Here is a 15,005-nt window from a genome sequence, read left to right as displayed (position 1 = left end):
TTTTACGAGCTCAAGACACCATATTATATTATTATCATCTCTTATTTAGAAGAACAAATACAAATCAAGAATTCTACGTACACGAGATTTTATAAAATAGACCTCGTGTGACTTATGACAACAATTATGTCTTGATAGTTGAATACAGGAACACAATCTTAAGTGGGTACACTTAACCAGGGGTGAAGCCAGGAATAAAAACCTAAGGGGGCCAAGAAACGATAAAGTTAACCAAAAAAAAACTCATAATGGAGAGTCGAACTTGAGACCTCCCTCTCCATACAAAGCTTCAACAACCAAGTAGGCTATCACTAATTGCTATTTATAAGTGACTTTAGGGGAACCAAAATACATATTATATACATCACCACTTGGGGCAATTGGGTATGGTGCAAGCCTCCAAGGTGTGACTAGGAACTTGTTTGGTTCAATTTATTTTAAACTTATGAGGACTAATAAAGCTATCTTATAATGTGAACGATTAGTATTAAATAAGTTAAAATAAGGTGAACAAATATGCTCTAACGTTACTTCCTCCCGATCAATTTGTCAATTTTGTTTGAAATTTTATAAAACCTAATGCAAATCATGAAATGTTGAAGATATATCTAATAACATCTCATTAGAAAGTATACAAGAGAAGAAAATCTTATGTATAGTAAATTGATTTATTTCAAAATTTCATTATATATATATATATATATATATATATATATATATATATATATATATATAAGACTCCTTTGGAAATGGATGAGTAAATCAAATGTCAATGAAGGGTTTGATTACTACAAGTCTACAACGTAACTCTAGAAGAACTACAATTACAGCTACTAATTGGTACTGTAATAAAAGTATTTTTGTATCAATATATCATGATCTATTTTATGGTCCTTTCATTTAATATTGTTATATCTTGTGTGTGTTCTGTTTTGTTTTTCTGTCATCTTGGATTCTTTGTTAGTTTCTTGTAGTGTCCTAGACAAGATGTCTAATACGGATAAGCAAGTATCTTTAGTTTCATATGTTATTGTTTTATTGTTTGGTAAGTCTTGTACCTGTCTAGCCATACGGTGTGGCCACATTGGTTTTTAATCTTTATATGTATGAGTAACCTCATTTTTTTCATAAGAGTAACTTCATATGTCCATAAAAATAATCCAAATTTATCATACGATCTAATAAAATCAAGTTATTTAGAAATAACTCAAATAAATAACCCTATTTGTTAATTTGAGTAACCCCCTATTCTTTTGTTTTAAGAAATGAAAGAATAGTTCCACATTTATGAGAAAGTAACCCATATTTCTCATTTAAGTAACCTATATACGTTAAGGTAACCCAATTCGCTCAATCGTGACCCTTACTACTTAATTAACTGTCATATATTTGATTATATGAAGTGACCACACCATGTGACTAGCCACCTATAAGAATTTGGGTTTATTATTAAATTATTTGTTACAATATACGAAATATACTTTTAAACAATTTTAGATTTTATGTTATATATTTTATTAACATATTACTACTATTAGAGAAGATAAATGTTAAAGTTGTATCTCAACATACATATTTGATTAAAGTGTAACACTTTTTTTTTATAGAAAAAAAAAATAGGGAAAGTATATACTAAAATAAAATACCCCTTAGATTTTGTCTTGTGCAAATGCATGGGCTGCACCGGCTAAGAGTCGGGCCTATATTTCTTTATTCCAATTTTGTCAATTTTTGTAATTTTATCATCTAATAATGGTCTACAACTAAAGTACATAGATATTTTAAAATTTGTGTATTTTTCCTTTACATTATTGATAATTAAGAATAAAAAAAATTGCTGAATAGTGATTTTATAGCAGAAAAATACAAGATCTAAATTGCATCTGAAAAGGAGACGGTTCAATAAATCTCAAAGTACTCTGGGATTTGGCATTTTAGGTTGAGCTGTTTATTTTCAATATTCCAGCTTGACATGCATTATTATTTATTTATGAACAAGATAAGTAACCTGTCTTATACTCACTACTTTGGTGTTTTAACGTGCTAAATTCCAAGCCGCCCATTTTTTATTTTTATTATCGACACATCTCATAATCACACATGTATCAATTATATCCAAGCTTATCAATGAGATTTTTTCTTTTTTTATTTTACTTTTATTGGTTTATTGCAATATTAAAAGAAATATTACACAAAATATTCTTTTTCATGATCTTAATTACTAGTTGAATAACTTTTGTATATATTCGGTGTACAGTAATTTACTATACATATTTTATATCGAGGGTCACTTTATATTAAATTCAGGGTCACTTTCACAAATTTTTAAGTAAAGTTTATCAATAAAGCATAGGAAAAATACACTTTAATAATCCCAACTATTGCCGATTTACCTAAAACAATCCCAACTAAGGTTTATTTTTTAACAATCCTAACTATGCACCCAGTTTTCCTCCAACAGACCCATCCGGTCAACACCAAGTCAATGACTTGCTGTAACAGGTAACCAATACACGTGTCAGCACATGATTGGTCTAAATTAAAAAATTAAAATAAAAAAAAAAAATCCTCACAGCCACCACCCCTCCCTTACGCCACCACGAAACACTAGGGGCAACCCCCAGCCCGTCGGGAAATGGTCGGCCATCTCCCCCGACCCTCGAAAATGGCCGGATGGCCCTTCCCAACCATAAAAATCACCGTCGCCGGCCCATTCCCACCCCCAAACCACCGAATTCGACCTCTAAAAACTCCCATTCCCAAACCACTGAAATCGACCCTTGAAAACAACCTTCCCACCATAAAAAACGACCGTCCTCCCTTCCCCAACCCCCGAATTCGCCCCCCTAGGAGGTTTCGACTTTCGAGGGTGTAGGAAGGGAGGAAGAGCGACATTGATTGTTTTTTTTTTGTTTTCCGGCGAAAGGGGAGCGAAGGGAGGAGAATGGTTTAGGGGGATGAGATGGTTCAAATGTGTGTTCTTGGGGGGTTTGGAGGGTCGACCGACCATTTTAGAGGGGTTAGGGAGGTAGTCGGCCGGTGGCTGGTGGTTTTAAGGGTTGTCTTAGGGTTTCACGGTGGGTGAAGGGAGGAGGGGGTGGCTGGCTGGCTGGGTTGGTTGATTTGGTTTTTTTTTTTTTTTTGAAGCTGATTCGATTTCTCTATTTTTAATACTTTTGTTTTTTTTAAATTAAGCCAATTATGTGATGACATGTGGCATTTAAAAAACAATATTTTTTTTACCCTTTTAGCAGGTAACCGGTTTTTGGGACTGTTGGAGGAAAACTGGGTGCATAGTTAGGATTGTTAAAAAATAAACTTTAGTTGGGATTGTTGTAGGTAAATTGGCAATAGTTGGGATTATTAAAGTGTATTTTTCCTAAAGCATAAATACTTTGTAACTTTTACTTATGTAAGGGTAATTTTTATTCGAGAAGGTTTTGCGTGAGACCGTTTCACGTGAGTCCGGTTATAATGCACACACTCATCCCTACCCACATAAACTTTTAAGCTAATTGTCATTTTAGCTTCAATGGCTAGCTAATAACTTACTATTTAAATTGATCACACCTCCTTAATTTACGTTAATAAATTTCATTTTATTTATCCTAATTTGTTTTATTATAGCAACTTTTTTCCAAGCAAATTGACTTGACAAAGTTAATAATTTGATTGACCAAGCTACTAGCATTTTCTAGCTCCAATGGTTAAACTAGTAACTACTAGCTAGAGATTATCTAATATTGCAAGCGAGTCCCTAACTACAACCATTAGAGTTGCTCTTAGCTTATTTAGTTGTGATTTTGTAGGAAAATTGTCTTAGCCTTCAACTCCTTAATCTTATACGTGAAACAAGGTATACATGCCATGAATTAAAGAAACGTAGTAGGGTAGGAAAGAGAATTTAATTGCACACAGACGATGTTCTTGCAAACACTAGGATTAGATTAGGAGTATTGAGTTCATGTCTTGGCTAAATTGTTAGTCATACTCATATGTATATGATGTGATGTTTTCTTAGTTGTTTGGCAAAATTAAGTATAGTGGACCTATTGACCTAAACTCGTTGTTAATTGGGTTGTACTAGTACAAATCATGGGAATACATGAACGAAAGTTTACATTATTCAATCATTTATGTATTTGTCAATTGTATATATCTATATGAAGAATCGTAATTTAAACCCAGGAAGATGTGCTAATGTTCTCATAATTAAGTATGCTCTTTAAAAAAAGTATGCTCTTTAAAATAGTTAAAACTAAGGGACTGTTTTGTTCACCTTAATTTCAGTTCAATCTATTACATCCCAGAGGGGCTATAATTGGAGATACCATTTGATTAGGGGATTTTGCTCCCACCAATCGGAATGCGCCAAGTGGACCAATCAGGTCCTGCCAAGTGTCTCCTAGTTGGAACTGTCAGGACTTGCCACGTGGCACGCGCTTATTCGTCCACCTTGGACCTGTTATGTCACGACATGTGGCATACTCCATGCCTAATGGAGAACCCGGCCACCCAGGCCCAACTTCCGAGGGAAGCCCAATCAGCCCTAGGTTTACCTAAACCTAGGATGGACACGTTTCCCAAGGTTATAAATACCTCCCTTAATCCTCATTAAGGGGACACGCGAAAAACATTACGGAACACACTAATAACCGGCTGATCTCGCTAACAAAGCAGATTACCTACATTAAACACTCTCACCTAGAGAGACCTTATTACTTTAATTTCCGCATTAATTACTCCTTAATCAGGTACTAACTTGACCGTTGGAGGCGGAGCTCACAGGAGTCTCCGTTATTTTGCAGGTACAGGCGTCCGGTTCCAGTCTCGGAATTGTAACTCTCCCGCAGGACATCAGAAAACCCCGAAACATTTGGCGCCGTCTGTGGGGAGAGTACTTCAGAGATGGCATCCAAGTCTGTACCGACTCCTGAAGAGAGGCGTCCCCTAGACGACCCTCAAGTTCAGTCGGACCATGACACCGAAAGTGAATTTGAAGTTGAAACTCATACAGATTCAGACGGGACCCTAAGGGCCCGACGTACCCGTCATACCGAAAGGAGGGAACGGGAGCATCTTCAAACAGGAAGCGAGCCAGCAGGCGCACCGCCTGTTCGGCAACAGCCGACTGATGGGTTTGCTCCCATCACAAGGAACGAACTCATGACCTTCATGAGGGACTTCAAGGGAGAGATTCAAGAGTTGATCAACAAGAAGTCGACTGCTCCAGTCAAGGAGCAGTCAACCAAGAAACCCTCCACTTCACTGAAGAGGATGTCAGTTCAAGGGCGAGAGGCGACTCCTCATCCTAAATCTAGGAAGCGGGAGCCACCTGCCCTTGATTTCACAAAATTCCGTTATCCTACAGGAAATAGGAAATCGGTTCGTCATATTCAGGCGGACGGGTCGAAGCAAACATTCACAGATGCTCGGCTACTGCTAGAGCAGAAGAAGAGTGACCGATTGTCAGAGTCGGCCTCTACTTCAAACTTTCAAGACAGTTTGCGAAATGCCTCGATGAGGCATACTCAGTCGTACCATGAGAGTCAGTGAGGCGGCACCTCCCGTCAGTCCGGCTTTCATAGTGCCCAGGCGGTACCAAACTTACCATTTGTGCCGCAACAACAGTATTTTTTGCAGCCACCTCCATTTGGTGGACCTGCAGCAAAAAAAGTCCAACCTATGGACTGGCAGCTACGGTTGCTTAGACTTGGTGAACAGCCGTCGGCCTTCTCCAAGGAAATTACTGAAGCCGCTCAGCCGACCAAAGTGAAAAATGTACTAGTAGGCGCCTATGACGGCACTACTAACCCAGAAGACCATCTGATGGCATTCACCAACCTGATGTACCTTCAAGGGTTGGATGATCCCACTTGGTGCAAGTGTTTCCCAGCGACTCTCAAAGGAATCGCACAGCAATGGTTCGGCAACCTGCCGACTGGTTGTGTAAATAGCTTCAGGACGCTTGCTTACTTATTTGCCTCCAACTTCGCCATGAACATCCCTGCGAAGAAAACGACCCTTGATTTGGGAACAATTCAGCAGGGCGAGAAGGAGGGGCTTCGTTCTTACATCAGGCGATTTAACCTGATGAGAATACAGATTCAAGGGTTACCGGATGAGGTAGCTTATACTGACTTTTTCAGAGGTCTCAAAGACGGGTCTACCTTCAAATTTGATTTGGTTCGAAAAAGGGTGGCGACTCTTCAAGAGGCCTTGATTGAAGCAGAAGCCTATATACAGGCGACTGATCTCTGTACGATAAAACAGTCGGACAGGAAAAGGTTCGACAAAAGAGAAGGACGACAGAAGCAGTCGTCTAACAAAGATGAGAAAAGAAAAGAGGTCTGGGCGGCTGATTCCTCTAAACAGCCGGCCTAGAAAAAGAAAAAAGAATTCAAACCATACTCCCCAAAGTATGCGTTTAACAAGGATAACCAGTTTATCCTAAAAGAAATCAAGGGACGGATCTCAATTGAGAAGCCGGTCCCCATGAAGGGTTCTGCAAACAACCGGAACCAAGATAAATTATGTGCTTATCATGATGATGTTGGTCATCACACCAATGACTGCATCAGTCTCATGCGGTATCTAGACCGCCTGGCTGAACAAGGTGATCTTGACACTTATGTCAAGAAATCTACGGGGAACACTTCCTCAAAAAAGCAGTCGGCCAAAAAGCATCAGCAGGCCGACAGCTCCGATACAGATGATGCAGTCGTCTACACCATTGCAGGCGGCTTCTCAGGAGGCGGCCCCACTATTAGGGGCAACAAAGATAATATAAGGCGGTTAGATGTAAATTCCGTTCACCAAGAACGGCCGTCCAAATATACATTTCCTGAGATTGTCATCACTGAAGAGGATCTAGGAGGGGTAAGGGGGCCGCATGACGACCCTCTCGTTATTGAATGTAAAGTGGCCAACCAGAGAGTTGGCCGAATCCTCATAGATACCGGGAGCTCCTCAGATCTCATCAGCAGCAAATGTCTGTCGAAACTGAAATATCAGACTGACTGCATACATCCGGCCTCCCACCCTTTAGTAGGGTTTGGAGGAGGAGTCGTCCACCCACTGGGACGAGTAGATTTACCCATTCGCCTGGGCGAAAAAGGGGAAGGACGACACATGGTAGTCCGGTTCCTAGTAGTAGAGGAACTCTCGGCCTACAACATGATTCTGGGTCGACCAACCCTGAATAATTCCAAGGCTGTTATAATCCCGTCTCTTATGTTGCTCAAGTTTGAGAGGGATAATGGAACAGTCGGCTCCCTAAGGGGAGATTAGAGGATGGCCCGAGAGTGCTATCTCTCGGATGTCAAGCCCACTGTTATGGCCACTGGGTCAAGTGGTGAAAAAACAGACCTTGACAATGTCAAGGAGAGTGCGCCTGTTCAAGAAGCAGGCGGCAAAAAGAGAAAGGCGTCCCAGACAGAGTCCGCAAGAAAAGCAAGAAAATAGCAATCATTGGCAGAGGAGCGGCCGGATGAGTTCCGCCCTCAGCCGGCTTGGTGAGCATGCGGACCTGATCTTAGACGACTCACATCCTGACCGAACAGTCAAAGTTGGGACGACTGCTCTGAGAAACCTTGGTGTCGACTTTCACAACCTATTGAAAGAATACAAGGACATCTTTGCATTTGAAGTCCATGAAATGCCAGGCATTAGTCCTGATCTGGCGGTACATAAACTCGCCGTGGATCCGAAAAAGAAGCCGGTACGGCAAAAGAAGCGGAACCATGGCGAAGAAAGAAGTCAGGCGGCAGCCGCCGAAGTTAAAAAATTACTTGATGCAGGGTTCATTCGGCAATGTTACTTCCCAGACTGGGTTGCAAATGTGGTGCTTGTTAAAAAGCCGAATGGCACCTGGCGAATGTGTGTAGACTACACAGACTTAAACAAGGCGTGCCCCAAAGACAGTTACCCTCTGCCTAAAATTGATAACCTGGTCGACTCAACAGCCGGCCATGCCTTGATGAGTTTCATGGACGCCTATTCTGGTTTCCATCAAATTCCCTTATGGAAGAAAGATCAGGAGAAGACGGCCTTCGTCACTGATCAGGGGTTATACTGTTACACGGTCATGCCGTTTGGTCTTAAGAATGCCCCGGCTACCTTCCAACGAATGATAAACACTGTGTTCTTTGATCAGATTGGGAGAAACGTCGAGGCATATATTGATGATATGATTGTCAAGACTAAACTTCAGAAAGATCATCTGTCGGACCTCCGAGAAACTTTCGCCACACTCAGGCGGCACCATGTCATGCTCAATCCCAAGAAATGTGTATTTGGAGTTGAGTCTGGGAAATTTCTCGGATTCCTTATCAATCAGAGAGGAATAGAAGCGAACCCTGAGAAGGTGCAGGCGGTCATTGACATGCAGTCGCCTCGTACCATCCGAGAGGTTCAGAAGTTAACAGGTTGTCTGGCGGCCTTGGGAAGATTTCTAAGCCGATCAGGCGACAAATGCCTATACTTTTTCCAGGCAATTAAGAAAAAGGCAAGGTTTGAATGGGGGCCGGATGCTGAGGCCGCCTTCCAGAAATTAAAAGTTCACTTGCATTCCTTGCCGAGGCTGGTCAGCCCTTTGCCCAAAGAGGTTCTCTACATGTACCTGGCCGTCTCTGATCATGCGTTAAGCGCTGTTCTCCTTGCTGAAAGGGACGGCTGTCAGCTCCCGGTCTACTTTGTCAGTCACGTACTGAAAAATGCCGAGTTGAGGTATCCCCTAGTGGAGAAATTTGGTCTTGCACTCTTCATGGCTGTTAAAAAATTGAAGCCCTACTTCTTGGCACATACAGTCGTCGTGTATACAGACCAACCTATCAAGCGGCCGCTGACCATCATGGAGTCGTCAGGCCGAATGATCAAATGGGCCATAGAAATAAAGAGCCTCGAAGTTACTTTCGAGCCTAGAAAAGCAGTGAAGGGGCAAGCCTTTGCTGACTTTATTGTAGAGATGACTCGTCCTCCTGACTCTCAAGTTCCAGACCAAGTATGGAAGGTATATGTGGACGGAAGCTCTACTTCAAATGGTTGTGGAGCAGGTGTCATATGTCAGTCGCCAGAGGGCGACAGGTTCGAGTATGCTCTACGCTTCAGTTTTCAGGCTTCAAACAATGAGGCAGAATATGAAGCTTTACTAGCCGGGATCCGCATGTGCAAGGCGGCAGGGGCAAGAAAAATAGACGTCTGTTCTGATTCACAATTGATAGTGAGTCAGTACAATGGCGAATACGAAGCAACCCATCCGGCCATGATCAAGTATTTACAGGCGGTCCGACAAGCAGTCGGCTCCCTTGAGGATTTCCATCTGATCCAAGTGCCGAGATCAGAAAACAACCAGGCGGATGCACTGTCAAAATTAGCATCATCCGCCTCCTCTGATACTCCTCGAACTGTTTTTTGGGAAGTAATGGAGAAGAGAAGCATCGAGGAAAACCCTATTGGAATCCTAGACAGAAGCTCAACCTGGATGGATTCAATCAGGGCATATCTGACAAACGGTACACTGCCGGATGATCCTCAACAGGCGGCAGCACTGAAAAAACGAGCCACCTGTTTTGAAATGATAAAGGGAGAACTTCACAAGAGGGGGTACCTTCAACCCTTCTTAAAGTGTGTTACTCCAGAAAAGGGACGAGAGATACTAGATGATCTTCACTCTGGTTACTGTGCTTCTCATATAGGTGGTAGGATGCTTGCTCAAAGGGCAAGGCGGCAGGGCTACTTTTGGCCTACTTTGGAACCAGATGCAATGGAGATGGTGAAAAAATGTGACAAGTGCCAAAGGTTTGGCAAACTAATTCACCGTCCGGCTACTAACCTCACTACCATTCACAGCCCACTACCGTTTGCTAAGTGGGGCATGGACATTCTGGGTCCATATACGCCTGCTACAGGCGGAAGGAGGTACATACTTGTTGCCGTCGACTACTTCACTAAATGGGTAGAGGCGGAGGCTGTAAAGGGAATCAAGACGAAAGATGTAATTTCATTCATTTGGAAAAACGTCATCACTCGGTTCGGAGTTCCCATGGTTTTTGATAATGGTCCCCAATTTGAGACGCTTGTTCTCAAAAGCTGGTTGGGTGATCAAGGAATTGCAAACTACTTTGCATCTGTCGGCCGTCCACAAGCAAACGGCCAGGTAGAAGCCTTTAATAAAATCATCTCAGACGGTCTCAAGAAAAAGATTGAACGAGCAGGCGGCCTATGGGCGGATGAACTACCACATGTTCTCTGGGCCATTAGGACGACTGAAAAAGGGGCGACTGGAGAAACTCCATTCCTCCTAACTTACGGTGCGGAAGCTGTTCTTCCAATAGAACACTACGAGCCGACTCTTCGAGTGATGCTATATGACGAAGAGGCAAACTGGGAAGCCATGCGCCTGGCATTAGACTCACTTCCTGAAAAGAGGGGCAATGCTGTCTTGCGCCATGAGATCTATCGCCTGAGAATGACTAGATCATACAACAAAAAAGTACACAGGCGTCCACTCAAAGTAGGGGACTTTGTACTTAGAAAAATGGAAGCAGTTGGTAGGGCTAATGAGTCTGGCAAACTAACTCCCAACTGGGAAGGACCCTACCGAATCTATGAGGAAGTCAGGAACGGTACCTACCGTCTGGAGACACCAGACGGACAACCGTTGCCTCGAACTTGGAATATAGATAATCTTAAGAAATATTTCTTTTGAATGATGTAAATAGTCAAGAGCTACTTAATAAAAGTGCACTTGCTATTCAATTTGTACTAAGAGGGGCACGCTTACTAACAAACAGTCGGCTACTCTCCATTGAGTTTTTCACTCTATCTTCAGAGGGGCATGCCGTCTGTACCTTTACAGTCGGCTACTCTCCATTAAGTATTTTACTCACAATACTTGGCTAAAAAGATTAGGGCCTGGCCGACCCTGTGCCTAACAGGCGGCTACCCTCCTTTTACTTAGCACCTACGTTCACCAAGAACTTACCAAGGCCACAGGCCGAATGATCAGACCAGGCGCCAAGCCAACTGATCAAATCTACAAAACTAATACGACCTGTCCCAACATCATAGCAGGCGTCCGACGGCATCCATTCGGATGAAATTCGTCGCAGAGAGCAGCTCCCTTTTGGGTGGAACATTGTTCTATAAACTAATTACACGACACCTATACGACTGTCCCCAAGGGCAACCACGTAGCCGTTTTGAGACAAGGATAACTCTATCACTAACCAAACCAGTGGTAGCAGTTGACATCTGAGTCAGATGACCGCCTGTATTACTTGGGATAAATACAGGGGGTACCTATTGAGTTAATAGCCGACAAACATTGGCGAATCAAGGGGTCTAACCGGCTTCGCTGCCTGGTACCTCTACTTCTCAAACAAAAGTGACGGCGACTGAGTAACTCCAACGTTATCTCATAAGTCACTCCCTCAAATTTGGTATGGAACCTGAAAGGTTTGAGTCGTCCGCCTGTTTTTAACAAACAGGGGCACTCAAACCCCTATTCCTACTAGGTAACCTATTGAGTTAATAGCCAACAAACATTGGCAAATCAAGGGGATCAGTCGTCCTCCGCCGCCTGGTACCTCTACTACTCAATCTAGATTGTGACGAAGACTAAGTAACTCCTATGTTAACTTAATAGTCACTCAAACTTAGTATGGAGCCTAAAAGGTATGAGTCGTCCGCCTGTTTTAACAAGCAGAGGCCCTCAATCACTACTCTTGCTAGGTTAAAAAATTATGAGTTAAAAGCCAACAACATTGGCAATAAAGGGAAACAACCGGTGTCCGCCGCTTGTTTTCTCTACTACTCAATTCCTTGACGACTAGGTAATACTTTATTTACTTGGTCAGACCACTTTCCTACTTGGTTAAAATTACAAAATGACAGGCCCGCCTACCTAAAAAGGATCCAGACAAAATAGTTCGAATACCGATTGGATAAATGGCCGACTGATCGTCTATCCTGGAAACAGACAACCAGTCGTCCAGGGGCATAGGCGGCGTACTAACTATCTGTACCTGTCTGCAACGTTCGGCCATATAAAACAGTCGGTCTAGTAAACAATTGGATATTAGATATGGTATACTTAGACAAATTTGAAGCAAAACAAAAATTCATTAAAAATAAGCCGGTCATTAAAGACCAGCAAAATATTCAAAGCCCCGGCCCCCTGGCCGGGTAAATACAAAGCAAACGGCACGCAGGCCGTGGAAAGAATACATAAAGCTTAAGAAGGGGGCAGTTCAGTATTAGCAGTTGTCGCCTGGTCAGCACTCTTCTTGCTGGACTCGGCTTCAGCTGCATCCTTTTTTGATGCCTTACCCCCAAGCGGCACAAGCGCCACTACCGGCTCCTCCTCCTCCAACGCTTCCCCCAACGCCTCTTCTTCAGCAGCCGCCAGGATCTCTTGATTATATGTATCCGAACACTGGCGGTACGTTCTTTCCCAAGAGGCAAAGTCGGCACTGGGGAAGAGGCGGCCCCAGGTCATGCGCTGGATTTGAGCGGAGTCTTCCATCATCTCCCGGACCAGCTCTTTCTTCTCTTGCTCGGCCTTTTCCGAGAGCTCTTGGGTAAGACTCTTCTCCTGGGTCACCAGGCGTTCCTTTACGCTGGCCAAGGATTTCTCCATGGCTTCGTAAGAGTACATTTTCAGGCGAAGAGGTTTCAGCTCGGCCTTGAGATTTGTGATGGTCGCCTCCAGCTCGTCATTCTTCTTCTGGGCCGCCTCTAACTGAGCCCGAACAGCGGCGGTAGCCTGCGCCTGATAATAAAGAATATCAATGGTCAGTACTTCATTTTGGGCAATTTGAAACATTGCCTTATCACAGTCGGCGGCCATAGCTTTCGCAGCCTTTACCTCTTTGTTTTTCCGATCAAGCGGCTTGCGAAGGCCGTTAACTCGGAGTAGGGCCTAAGTAAAAAAACAAAAAAAAAAAACAGGCGTCAGTTTCCAAACAAAAAAGAAAACAGGCGTCCAGAAAATTCAAATACTCAAAAATATGCTAAGTATACCTCAGCAAGGACCCCTGCAATCCCGTCAAGGTCAAGGGTGCCGACACCCCTGACCGCCTCCCTTTCAGCCGGAGGAACTGCCCTGATCATAGACTTGTCCATCTCTACCAAGTCAGGCCCCTGGGGGCCGGCTGCATCAAGCATAAACAAACGGATTAGACTTAGTAAAAAAAAGAGCAAGTCTAAAATTTACAAGGACAACTTCATACCTCTAGGCGGCCCAGTTGGAGCTTTAGAAGAAGTGGCCGGCTGTTTCTCAGCCGCCACCTGTTTCCTGGCAGAACCAGGAGAGCTCCCAACAGTCGTCTTCCGGGCCTTGGGGTCCGGCTGTTGGGAAGATGAAGCTCTTGGAGCACCCGTCTAAAACAGAAGAAAAAAGTCAGTATATGCATAAACACTCCAAAAAGAGGGTGAAAGGTTCGGAGCTCACCAAGGGTGCCCCCTTTTTGGGGGAGTCGGTTGAAGCTTGTTGCATAATAGAGGCCCGCAACATGGCCGCCGCAGTCTTGGAGGCGGTGATTTTGCTCATGGCGTCAGCTGCAAAAACAAACAGCAAAGTTAATAAAAGATAAACAACAAATGTATGGAACAACAGAGTATTCGACAGGCCGACTACCTCTTGAGCACCGACTGCTGAGGCCACAGGCGGCCAAAAAGTACTCGTCATAGAGCCACTTGAAGCTCGGGACGCAGTGCAGGGGTACTTGCTCTCGTACCCCTGAAGTAGAGTCGACCCTCGACTCTACTTTAAAGAGTCCTTTGTCAAGGATCTCTTTCTTAGCCTTGGGGGGAACAGGCGGCATGCTACGGCCGCCTGCAAGAAGGGGCGGATTCCTGTTCCACCTATTGAAGCGCTTGTTCTGCTCAATGTCAGAACTCTCAATGATGAGGAAGGTGCTCCGCCAGTCCTTCCACTTGTTTTCTTTACCTCTCGTCATGAGGTAGCCCCTGTGGCTTGTCAATTGATACCAGCCGGTACCGCCTGACTTAGGGGTCCGGCTGAGATAGTTCATGTGGGCGAAAGCCTCGAAGCTCGGCTCCACCCCGTGCAGTTCGCACCCGGCCACATAGCCGAGTACGTTGACCCAGGAGTTTGGAGCTAACTGCCATAACCCCAACTCATACCCATCCAAAATCCGCTGAACAGCCGGATGTAATGGGAAGCGAAGCCCTGCCTTGATGGCCGCCTCGTAGCAGCCAAAGCAGGAGCTTTCGTAACTAGAACCAGCCGGCCAGACGACTGTGTCTTCTGGATCCGGCACAAACACTAGAAAATCGGGGCCCATGGTGTGGTTGGCAATAAAGCTCTCCACTTTCTCTTGCATGGCTGTGATTCGGCCCCGAGGTACCGTGCAGTAGTAGGGGGTATTTAGCTCTCGGTAAGAGGCGGATGGTTCCGCCCAATTGTCCCCCTTCTCAATTGTGTGAGAAAGTCTCGCCTCTTGCAGGCGGCTGTTTTTCTCTTCTGTACCCAAAGAAGCATGGCCAGAAGAGCTTGACGAGGAATCGTCCTCGGACGAGTCTGAAGAGGACGACTCCTCCCCTCTCCCGGAGGGGCCCGCCTCCTCTCTTTGAAAAGGAGCAGATTTGTTAACTGTTAAATTGGAAGGGGTCACTATGACTCCCCCCACAGAATTGCCGGCATCCAGGCCGCCTTGTCTCACTTCAACATCTGGCGCCTGGTCAGATGTTTCACTAATCGGCACCCTGTGGGAGGAGCCGTCTGAATTTGAGATCCTAGCTGTCTTTTTCGTTCTGGCCATCCTGCTCTGCATAGACACAGATACAGTCAGACTTTGTATAAAGGGCAAAGATGGGTCCGGAAAAGGGCAGGCGGCACTCCTAGTCCTAGATTCAGCCGTCCCCGGTGACCGGCTGATCACTAACCTAGGTCGTGTCGTGTGCTTCCGTGGTGCCATTTCAGAAAATAAAAAGAAAATTAAGAGTAAGAGAACTGAGTTACCTGAACGAGTGACGGTTGA

The sequence above is a fragment of the Chenopodium quinoa genome, unplaced genomic scaffold, assembly GCF_001683475.1.
Source record: "Chenopodium quinoa cultivar QQ74 unplaced genomic scaffold, ASM168347v1, whole genome shotgun sequence".
NCBI classification, from domain to species: domain Eukaryota; kingdom Viridiplantae; phylum Streptophyta; class Magnoliopsida; order Caryophyllales; family Amaranthaceae; genus Chenopodium; species Chenopodium quinoa.
This window is presented reverse-complemented; position numbering follows the sequence as displayed.